Genomic DNA, 12,967 nt, shown 5'->3' with positions numbered 1-12,967 from the left:
ACATCTACATGAATTTCGAATACCTCTAGGGTTGGTGATTCAATCATTTACTTAGGCACCTGTTCCACTGCTTGACCACGCTTGGCATGGAGAATTGTTTCCTAATATTGAATCTGAGCCTTCCCTGGCACAACTTGAGGCCATTTCCTCTCATCCTATCACTTGCTCCCTGGGAGAAAAGGCTGACCTCCAGCTTGTTACAACCAGAGTTATTGAGAAGGATAAGGTCTCTCCCGAGTCTCATTTTTTCCAAACTCCAGCTTCCTCAGCAATTTGTGCTCCAGACCCTTCCCAGCTCCATTGCCCTCCTCTGGACACGCTCCAGCACCTCAATGTCTGTGTTGAAGTGTTGTACCAGTGCTGAGACAGGGGAACAATCCCTGCCCTGCTCCTGCTGGCCACAAAATTCCTGATCCAGGCCAGGTGCCACTGGCCTTCTTGGCCACCTGGGCACACTCTGGCTCTTGTTCAGCTGCTGCCCACCAGCACCACCAGGCTTTTTTCCACTGAGCATCTTTCCAGCCACTCTGGAGCACTGCATGGGGCTGTTGTCACTCAGGTGCAGGACCTGGCACTTCACTTTGTTGAACCTCATACAGTTGACCTTGACCCATCAATCCAGGCTGCCCACATCCCTCTGAAGAGCCTTCCTACCCTCCAGCAGATGAGCGCTCCCACCCAACTTGGTGTTATCTCCAAAGTGAGATAACATGCTTGCTCCCCTTGTTCAGAGCATTGGTAAAGCTATTGAACATGACTGACCCCTAAACTGAGCCCTGGGGGCATCACTTACATCCAGCAGCCAGCTGGATCTAAGTTGATTTTCCACAACTCTGCCCTGGCCATCCAGACAGTGTTTTAGACAAGGAGCAGTGCACTTATCCAAGTCATAAAAAGCCAGTTTCTTCAGAGAATGTTGTAGGAAATGGTGTCAAAAGCTTTACTGAAGTCCAGAGAGGTGACATCCACAGCTATTCTGCCATCTGCTAAGTGTGTTTTACTACATCTACCTTGTCACCTTGTTGGTCTTACTCTGCATGGGAGACATTGTCTGTATTTTTTGGTCTGTGTCTGACCATCCCACAAAATATCTTTCCAAGATAATGGTTATTTTCTTTTCTAACAATTAAAAACACAATTTGTGTTCTTCTTCATTGAGTCAGTACTACTTTACGTCTAAACTTCTGAAAGTTAGCTGCCAATTCTACTACTTTACTGAGACCTTCCACCACTGAGAGTTTTTTGCCCTCCTGCTGTTCCCCTGAGCATATTCTAGTTTTATAACACTTATCTCTGACAGTTTATCTGCTTTTTATCTTGCCTAAGGTGCCCAAATCTCCTCTACTACCTTTCCCAAAAGTTTTTTTCTACCTCACCCTGTATGCCAGAAAGGCCCTTCAGCAAAACTCTTTTCCTACCACCTTGCCATCTGCCAGAGCTGAGCTGGGTTTTGTACTGTGCTTGTTAAGAACTAACTGATTAGTATTAATGCAGGATAACCAGGTTTTTAAAGACATTTGCTAGCCTTGAAGAATTTCTTACTGCGTATTCTAAAGATATCATAATTTCCTAAAGTGACAATTGAGCTTCCTGTACCTCTTTGAAGCACCCTTTACAGTGATTCTTCAAGTTCCTACTTTGTCTTAAAAACATAAGTGCCTTAGGAAATGCTGATAAGTGCACTCAGGTATTTGCCTAAAGGCACCAGTGTATAAATGCTGTGACCCTGTGTGACAAGAACAGCTCCAGGGAGTGGCTTCCTGGGCTGTTGCTATCACTGGAACCTCACAATCTGTCAAGGGAATAACTGCAATAAAACTAACATTAGGACATAACAAATGCTAGTTGGGGCCATGAATTTTGACAGGGTGAACAGTTGAAAGTCAGATTCGAATTTATCCTCCTAAATAATGTTTGCTTATTATAAGCACATTGTAAGTTTGCCCTAATATTTATGCATTGATGAAGTTTGGGACAAATGGAACCCAGAAGCATTAATTTGTAATGTATTGTAGTGAATACAACACCTTGGTGCTGAAGTGTATTGATTATTTTGCCTTTCTAGGAAAATATCTTTGATCAATTAATTACCTTGCTTAGATATTACTCCATAAATTACAATTACATTTAAATGAAACCTGGTGCTTACCATAGATGAAAACTGATTTTTTTTTTCTTATGACTTTAGATATCCAATTTCTAGGAATAATACTAGTGAATTTCTCCCATTAGAGGCTTCTACAATATTTAAAACCAACAATAAATTCAAGAAAATATGAATAAAAAGAAGTGAAAATTAGATTAAAAACTTTCCTATGTCAATCTCGCAGGTTTATCAGACAACAGATTGTGGATTCTGAATCTCAGTCTTCTTTCTCCAATTACATTTACCAGAAATAAAATTATTACTTAGCTGATAAACTGGAGAGTGTACTTGGAAATAAATCTTAGGTTTTATATCTTTGGAAGTAGGGGCAGTATTGGGACTTGAATGTAGAAGTTTCTGGATCTTTCAGAATTTTTTAAACTATTCTTATGCAACCAGTGTATTTTTCTTTCAGTATATCTGCTAGTAGTTATATTTGACACTGAAACACTGTGTGATTCTTAAAGAGCCACTTACTATTAGAGATCAGTATATATAAAGAAAGAGTGGAGTAGAGATTACATTCTGATCTTTCAGGGAAATAAACTCCTAAAAATATTATCCTCTAAATTTATTTTAAAGCAGCCTCAAGGAAGAAAATGTATATTGCATTTGTCATATCACAAGATGTCTAAGGCATAGTTTGCACCCAAGCTGTGCAAAATGTGAAGTGGATCACCTTAGTCACTGCTCTTCTAAAGTTTAAGCTCTCTCTCTTAAGATAATATCAGGATATTTTAAATTACAAAACATAAACAATGCACAGACTTTTTAAGCAATTCTCTGTTTAAAATCCTATAAATATATCATTAAGTACATGGTAAGATATCTTTTACCAGCTGTTTTTAATGCAGTGGTTAAAACCTTACCATCCTGAAGAATTATTTTAAATAAGTAGTGAGTGCAACTGAAATTTGGGCCATTAGGGTTTATTGATTCAGCTCTTTCATATGTCAGCTTCTGTTAACATATCCCAAGGCACAAGAGTTCTGGTATCATCAACATCAGAGGAAAGATTTGAAGAAAGTTGTCTTCACAAAATATGCTGTCTCATTCTCCACTTATTTGATTTTGAGCAGGAGTGTCTGCTCCTCAGATTATTTTTGCCTCCTGGAGGCTGCCTTGAGGGAAATACAGCAAAAGAACAAAGGTGTTTTTCAGAGGAAGAAGTTCCATCTTCATTTGTGTACTCTTTAAGTAAAGGTGAAAGTGCTATGGAGCTGCATGACTTGGGCCAAATGTGCACAGATCAAAACTTAGGTCGTTCTGGCTCATGTCTAAAGCAAGTCATGGTATAAAAAGATTAGTCCATTTTCTAAAAGTTCATCTCTAAGAGGGCAAATTTTTCTTGATGCAGTACACCAGCTGCCATATTGGTTGCCAGAGGGGTGGGAAGTTTAATAGACATTTAAAATTTTAGATTGCACTGGCTCCACATAGAAGTTTGAGCTGTAAAATAGTGAAATGACAAAAATGGCATAAAGTCCTGATGTCTCCACCTGGAAGGATGCAGATAATTGAGTTGGACTGAGTTGCTGGAAGCTTATCATTTCAGTGCACTTTACAGCAAAATTAATATGCAGCCAGAAATCCTTGCATCCTAACAAAACTGTGCACTTTTATAATACAATGAATCTCAGCATTTCCAAGGAAGCTTTCAAGCAGGATGTAACTTTTATGTAAGAAAGACATTCTGTGGGCTGGAACGCCATACAACACTTTCCAGGTACACGCAAACACACACACACACACACACACATATATATATATATATATATATACACATACATTTGTTCAGAGATAAGAAGTGTGCAAATTATTATAAATTTTAAGCTGGTGTAAAATATTTCAGGAAGTCTGTGACTGAATAAAAGCTCTCGGTGTGGGAGCAGGAGTATGCCAATTGTGCTGAGGAGGTTCTCACCCCACAGTCAGATCCTGAAACAACACAGCATTACAGGTCCAAATGGATGCTTCACAATGTGGTTCACAACTGGCCACTGATCCCAAAAGATAAAGAGAGGCAGGCAACATAAAGTTACGGAGGTATGGAGTTGCTTAACCCGATAGGCAAGAATTAATTTATAAAATAGGAAAGACAAAGTGTCTTGGATTTAGTTTTAGAAAATTCATTTAAAACAAACATTCTGACTACTTTGGAATAAAATAAGCATGAGACCAGACTCAGATCTTGATACCAACTACCTTTTGTAGAAACTACTCCTTTGATTAATATGAGTACTTGAATTTTTTTTTTTTTTTGCTTTCTTGTAGGATAAAGCAAAACATACTTACAAGAGTGTTGTAGCTGTTTCTGTGGTTTCTGGGATGATTAATCTGTGGCTAAAGACTTGGAGAACACAGAGAAGTCTCTCTTTTCTCACATTTGGAAGAGCAAGGCATTGTCAAACGCCTTCAGACTGCGTAGGGGATAAAAGGCGCTGGTGGTTTGAAGCGATGTCATGCCCAGCAAACACCCACAGGATGGTGTATGAGAGATATCCTACACAGAGCTCTGGAACCTTGGGAAGATTTTAGCAGCTCCTGCAGCTCTGTATGTGACAAAATCAAAACCTGGGAACCTGTCTCAAGGTGTACCTACACTGCAGTGACTGAATACAGTGAGGAGTCACCTTTAAACCCTGTTCACCCTTAGAGGAAACAGTTTAGGACAGAGCAGCAAAAGGAAATTTTGCATTAAGCACTTTATCATGAATTTTAAGGCAGAGACACATCCTTGCTACAGCAATATTTTTAATAATTATATCAAATTATATAATTTAATTCAGATGTCTTTCATTGCACCAGGCATAACCAAGTGATATGCGTTTCTTAAAAAATAAACCCTTACCAGAAATAAGGACATTCCCATCAGCACCTAAGGAAGGGTTTGAAAGAAAGATTGACTTCCAGACACATGATGAAAAGCTCCATTGATTTTAGTGGAGTTCCTCTAAAACCTTCTATCTCAAACCACATTAGAATCCAGCCCTTTTTTCAGCTATACATTCAACAGAAAAATAGAGGCAAAAATTTCACAGCAGTGATTGAAGGTGGGATGTTGGTTACTGAGGAAAAAACTTATCTGGGAAAGCTACAAAAAAGGAAACTGTTTTCATACTGCCCATAGTTGAAAAATCATTCCTAAAAATTTAATATCTTGCAGTATTTTTACTAAGATTTGCCATGTAGGAAAAATCCTCTCTGAGGAATTCCTTATGACTTTGCAATCCACATCAGCATATAATTTCCTTTTCAATCTATTTAGTGATGCATTTATCAAAGATTTAGGTGTTGAGATTTTGTGCAGCCTGGAGAACTCTGAAAAAACTGTTGATATATATATATATATATATCATAATACATGTGGAGGAAGAGGTGTGGGGAAAAAGCATAAACCACTGTGTTTCAGCACAACAAAATTCTACTTAAGCAAGTATGAAAATATTGTCGTTTGAAAAAATATAGCAGAGAGAAAGTAATATCACATGATGGATTTGCATTTGATATGCAGCTTGCAATGCCAGATCATCCTTTGATTTTTCTATAAAAGAAAAATTTAGACACAATTAAGTATATGCATGGTGCCAGCATTAATTTAAGAATGAGTTAAATGGTTCTGGATCAGGAAATTAGATTATAATGAACTCAATGTGATTTCATTGAGGTAAGAGAAATTTAAACTTGATAACTATTTGAAAGAAGAATAGGTTACAAGTTAGCATTCTGTTTCCCTGGAGGCAAAAGAGCCTTGACAGGACTGTTTCTCTCATTAAAAGCTGACATGTATTTGTCCTAGATTATTTGCTGGCTTCACTAGAGAATTTGCGCTTATCTGACACACATGTTCTTCATATTCCTAATGGATGAGAAGTCTAATTAAGTATATACGTATGCAATTCAATCTCTCCATGCCTCCATTGGAGCAGAAGTTTACTAAACTGTTTTTAAACCAGATTTAATTCAGACCTTTTTGGCATAGGACCTTATAATTCAAGCTACCTATTTTGTAAAGGAAAGTGTCAAAATACCTCATCAGTTTGGAAAGGGACAAGCTATAGGATAATCACATGCTTTGGGCCAGATCTGAATTCAATATAATCCTAACAAGTCCCTTTTTTAATTTCAAGTTCTAAATTTTTTGATGAAGCTGTTGAAATTGGATGCTAGACTTGAAAGTTAAATACATTTCTAATTATTTAATTCATTTTTACTCATATTTTCAATGAAATAAGACCCATATTAACCTTAAAAACTGAGGTAGTAAAATATGGATTGGATTCGCACTTAGACCTGTGGACAACTATTACTGTATTGACAATTAATTAATTTGGAGTGCTGATCAGTAAGATGAATGTTGGAGTTTAAAATCAACTATCAGAACATTTGATTTTAGTTCGTCTCTATGCACAAAATTCTTTGGACCTTAAAGTATATGTTAAAAATCAATATTTGAGTAAATATAAAGTCCAGTAATTTCCTTACTAATTTATATTTCCCATAGATGACCTTTCCATGACTCAAAGCAATTTCTTGGGAGGATGTTGTCTGAAATTCACAACATGAAAAATGCTTTCTAGATTATTATCTATTCTAAACAAACAAGCAAGGAAAAAAAAGTTGCAAGCATTTTGACAGAAGATTTGAGGAACATTTGGAGACAATATATAATTAGAAGGATCTGACCTTCCACAAACTGTGAACACCTTCCAAGTATGGAACTGTTATGAAGTCTTATAAAGTCAGATTTATTTAGAATTTTCCACTATTATTAATCATCCATCAAAGCCCCAAGGGCATGATAGAAGAGTTGCTGAGTTTTTGGCTTGGAGGCTTTTCCAGGGCCTCTTCTTTGCACCCTTTTCCCTGTGTTCCCACACTCCTTGCTCTTGCTGTTTTTCTGGCCTGGGATTCCCAAGGAAATGCACCAAGCTGGCTGCAGGGGAAAGAGATGCAGGCATTTGTAAGGCACTACCCAATCTGACAGTACCATGAGCTGTCTTCAAATATAGATACAGCACAGGGTGAATTTTGTCTCTAGAACCTTACAGCCTGAACTGAACATAGACTTATCTTTTGATTTGATTCCACAAATACACAGTACAAGGAGCACTGCATATTTGCAGTTTACATAATTATATAACCAAGTCTCTGACAGATAGCTATAATCTTCCTAAACATTAATACTTATACAGTGCTCTCAGTTACCATAGAATTTGGATGAGGCAAACAATCCCAGAAGCTATAGGGGAGAACAGATTTTCTAAGTGTTGTTTAAGAATTGAATCTATTTTTGATTTATCCTCTCCTGCCTCTTCTCTTCTTAATGTTAATGTTATTTAGCACTTCTGTGGAAAACTGACTTCAAAGCACTAACTCCTGACCTTCTCACAGTTTCCTTTTCTTCATCTCTTCTTCTGTTTTTATTGTTTTTCTTCAATTCTGCCTTAATTAGAAAGACATTTTACTACCTGGGTGTACTTGCGTTAGCGGTGCTTATGACAATGTATTCTTTTGGACATCTCTAAGGAATAGCTCAAATGCTTTTCTCTAGTGATGGCTAAAGGTTCAGTCCAGTTCATGGAAGTAATTGGTTCTTTTTCTCATTACTATCAGTCCACTTAAGTCATTTGTCTCCCAGAAGATGATGTAGAACTTCAATTCAGGGAGAAAAGAACACAGGAAAGAAAATGGAATTTGCTGCTTTTGATTTTTTGAATCCTTTTCAGTGCTTCCCTGAATGTGGCAGAAAGCTTGTGTTTCCTCTGAGGAATCTTGAGGAACTACAAGATCACATTGCATTTTATAGTATGAAAATTCACCTGTTAGAGGAGATGCACTCCATGCTTTAAGGAAGGCAGAAGATAAATACATTATCCAGAAATTTAGGTCATTTTAGGTCATGCTTAGACCTAATCCATAACAAACTAATAATTTTATGTACTTTGCTTAGACTTAATTGATTATGTGGGTGTCCTTTGTTGGTTGACTTTTGCTTTTGTTTGGTTGGGGTATTTTTTATTTTGTTTTTTAGTCCAAGGGGCACTGGTATATAAATTCCCTCTAGAAAGCTATTCAGAAACTTCTAAGTAATTTATTAATTAACAGCTAGGTACTGTATTGCTCTAAACTTATGTAAGACATAAAACCTATTTTATTGTAGGTTGAAAGAAACTAAATTTTCTGTTTAAGATTAATATTTTCAGAAATATCATTTTGAGTATGCTTTCCAAACTGTCTTGACAAAAACACAACTAACAAAAGACAAGTTAAGTTTGCAATTAATGCTGAATACAATATTTGCAAGACCACTATACTTTGAAAGTTAATTTTATAATCCTTTGACATTTTTGAGCATGTTTCCTCCTAAGGGCAGCAAGAAAGCCAACTGCACTCGACCATATTTATCTGGGCAAATCCTTCCTGCCAAGAGAAACATTAGTCTACATACACTCATGCAATTCAAATTATAATTTAAATTATTCATTAATGAATTTGCTATTTTCAGGGCAACTACTACATTTATTTTTTTCCTTTATTAATAGAATTTTAGGCCTTTCACATGTACTTCAAGATAAATGAAGATTTTGTGCAGTAGCACGTAGGTCAAACTGGTGCTTAATCCATGACTATGTTTCCACTGGGGCTCTCATGTCAAACTTCAAACAAGTCTGAAGAAGAGAATCAATTAAAGGAAGGTAGAACACAATAATTTAGAAGCTAACCTCTCATTTTTTAATATTTCTTATGTAAAACTTACCCTTTTGATGTCTTTCCAAACTAGATCTGAGGCCTCTAATAAAAGAAGAAACATGTTCTCCTCATTAACATTCATTAAGCATGAGTTATTAAAAAAAAAACAAGCATTAGTTATTAAAAAAATAGCTTGATAATAATTCCTGGCAAGTGACAGTACTTGCGCAAAATCTTTCATTTATGGAGTTTCACTGTAGCAGACTCAGATTCTGTGGCCTGTATATTCTCTCAGTATCCTTGCAGAGACTTCTAGAGGAAGAGCATAAATTATTTCCTTACAGTCATTTTATATATCTTTTTTTTTTTTAGTAAGAAATGACAGAGCTATATCCTAAAGGATGCTTAAGTCCCTACTGGTTTTATTAGATACTCAGGGAGCTACACTGCTTCCAAGATGGAATATGTATGTACCCTACCTTCAAACCATGGGGTTCCTATCTTCCAGGATGATGAATGTAAGCCATAAAGTACACAAAAAAAAAAAAAAAAAAAAAACCACCAAAAAACCAAACCCAAAAAAAAGAAAAAAAAAACCCAACCCAAAAGGACAGTATCACAAATTAGAATTTGCAGCAGGTTCCTTGGAAGTGCCATGGAACTAAATGAATTATCAAGGAGTTTCTACTAAATTTGTGACCTCTTAGATGGCTAAGGACAAGGAACGTGGTGAACTCTAAAAGTATCAATGTCACTGTACCCTGGCACAGCACAAGGACTGGAGAATTCCTGACTTTTTCTCTTTTTTCCTTTTTTTTTTCTTTTTCTTTTTTTTTTTTTTTTTTTTTTTTGGCATATCTGTCCTGGATAGAATGGTCAATCCATCTTCACACTTTTGCCTGACAGCCTTGATGCTGCTGCATCTTTTGTGTGCCTGCTCTGATCTCCAAGCTTCTGCCTCCTAATGTCTCATGATAGGCCTGAGCCCTTGCATAAGGAAAGGGATTTTCTAGAGAAAAACGGGTTTAAAGCTGTCCCTCCTTATAAAACTGTACATGTCTGTACAGCCTGGAGGCTACTGCAGACCTGATTCAGCTCTCAAAGCCAGGAAAAGTCCTTGTTGTGACTTTAGCAGGAGTGGAGGAAGTATCTACAGATGATAAATGTATTATTGCATAATAACGGTGTCAGCTACTCTACTTTGACTTCCTTTGTACACAAACTGGTGGTGCACAGGTTGTGCCCTTCACAGCAGGAAAATGGGCAGTGGGATGCACCCAGGAGCTGGGCTTTGGGAGCATAGCAGAAAAAATTATATTGGGAACAAGCTGTTAGAGTACTTGCCACTAATAGGGTTCTTTGGCTGTGAAGTGGCAATTTTAATCATTTTGAAATTTGCACATAAATACACTTGTCTGTTAGAGGCAACATTTAAAATGTGGAAAAGAAATATCATTTCTAAAAATGCAGAAATGTAGGGGGGGAAAAAAAATATCTATTTCCAGAAATGTTTTCAGCATAATGGGCCTGTTGGAATCTTTCAACCATAACGTGTTATCCATTTAATAATCATGTCTGGTTATACCAACTTCCTGTATAATAGTGACTATGATTTTCAAACTATTAAAATTATGCATTTTATAGGTTTTTAGCTCACTGATTTTAAATTAAGTATATTCATATTGAGGACTTCTTGAATATCTGTCACTAAGGAAGTCATCAAAATAGATTGTCAGGTAAATTAAAGCAGCAGTAAAGCATCTCACCAAGGAGATATTTCTCTTTTATGACTGGATGCTTTTGAAGTATGTTGAGGGGAGAGTTCTGAGAGTGTCTTGTCTTATGTGTTCTTTAAATTAGAATATATTTGGAGTCAGCTGTCCTGGTGTTCTGCTAAGGAAGAGATGATGGCCATGTACAAAGACTTCAGGGCAGTCTGGGGCTGAGAGAAATGAGGAACTTCACCTCCTTCACTTTGTTCAGTCAACAAAAAACACTGCATATCACATTTTATATATATTGCTTGCTCTCATACACAAAGAAGGGATTCATACATGCAAAAAAAAAAGATATATATATATATATACACACACACACACACATATGTACATTCATATATAAACAAGGTGTGTGGGTGCCTATAGAAAAGGAGACCCCATGTGTGTACATATGCTTTCTGTACATTTTGAGTGCTATTTCTTTTAAGTGCAGGTCATGCATAGTTAAACATATGACAACTCTGAACATAGGAAACACCCTACATATATTATTTACAATTTGTGATATGAAAAATGCTGGTTTTCTATATTGCTGAGAGACAAACATTTTTGACATTAACAATTTGAAACAGGGAAAAAAAATCTAAATTTAGATTCTGCATACCTGTACATTTTTTTTAGAGGATGCGAGAACAGAAGATTTTTATGGAATTTAGTGTTTTTTCTGAAGAGTTGAAATATTTTAAATTAGAACTAGTCTTTCAATAATGATAAGTTGTTTGATTTTTATGCTGTGCTTCTTAACACAGAACTTTTCTGCAGCAAAAGGTTAATTAGTTGGGAAATGAAATACAGAAAACTATCATGAATGAGACATTGTTAAGTCTTCCTTTTTCTGCCTGTCTCCCAATCTTTTTCTAGAACAGACACTCAAAGAGGGTAAAGGCTCCTGTGTAATTGGACATTCCTTAGTGAACTGTATCATCTTGATTCATACACAAAGAGGGCAATAAATGAATTTCATTTTCCTATAGAATATTACTGGCTTAATTAGTCTTTAGTTTAGGTTTTGTTGTTTTGGGGTTTTTTTAAAGAGAAAAGTCCAGTTGCTCTCTTGGTAAACTTTCCTAAAGTTGTTTGGTAGGAAGGTGTGCCAACAAATAATGGAATTTTATATTATATATAAAGGTATATATATTTTTTCAGGAGATGTTTATATATATTCTCAAGTGGTATTACTGAGCAGGTACTTTCTCACTGCACAAACTCCATCACAGGAACTGGTGAAAGAGAAGCAGCTAATCCATGTGCCACTAACCTGGGACACATCTGTGTCAAGCAAAATCAAAATATGAGTGTTTAGAGCCTCAAAGCACTTATAAAACAGTAAAAAAAAATTACCTTAAAGACTACAGAGCTAATATTTGACCAAATTTATGTCTTCAGCTATGTGTTTTATGTAAAGATTTGTACAAACATAAATATGTAAAGCAGACAAACTTGCACACACACCACTCCATGTATTTGATTTTTGGTCTTTAAATCTCTCACCTCCACCTGCACTCCTTATGCAACTCTTTTCAGTTCTTTCCAAGTTTCTAAAGTTTTTGCCCTCTGCCAGTAATATTTCTTAGCTGTAAAAAGATGTTAAACAAGAAAGTGAACTTTAGGTAAATATTAGGCATTTTCACACTTTTTAAGTGTTAAACATGTATTTTTAATACTCTGAAATCACTCATTCCAAGTGTTATTTTCATCCAGCAAAGCAGAAATAGGACTACATTTAATCACAATTCAGCTTTAATTTTGAATATTAAATGTTCATAATTAAAGCTTCTAAACAATTTACAGAACTCGTAATAATTACAGGAATCAATTTGTAAATTAATTAAAAATAATTTTGGCAAATTATAACTTGCTCCTGAGGAGTTTAAGAATAGAATTTGAAGCAAGATTTCAAGGTTTTGTACAACTTTGTTCAGTGCCTCAAACCCTCCATTTTCTTTGGGGTATACATGACAGCTAAATTTTAATTGTAGTAAGATAATTTTTAGTTCAACACATGTCTATTTTGTACTTCATATATATTTAAATTTAAGGGGAGATGGGCAGAACTACTAAGACATGTCTTATAATCTCTTTGTGATGTGTTTGAAGCAAAGCAGTCTAATAGCAGCTTTGGAAAAGGGTTTTTTAATTTGCATGTTTGCTAGGCAGGAATACATATGCTGAAGGAAATGTTCAAACCATGGTATTTATGTGTTACATCTTGGACTAGCCAAGGCTCATGGCATTCTTGTTAGGAAGGAAATATAACCCCTAATTTGACATTATTTCCATCTATTTTGCAAGAAAAGACCTTTAAGTCTGGAACATAATGAATTTGAAAAATTAGCCCAAACCCATTTAA

Source organism: Lonchura striata, chromosome 1 (assembly GCF_050655825.1).
Source record: "Lonchura striata isolate lonStrDom1 chromosome 1, ASM5065582v1, whole genome shotgun sequence".
Lineage (NCBI taxonomy): Eukaryota > Metazoa > Chordata > Aves > Passeriformes > Estrildidae > Lonchura > Lonchura striata.
This window is presented reverse-complemented; position numbering follows the sequence as displayed.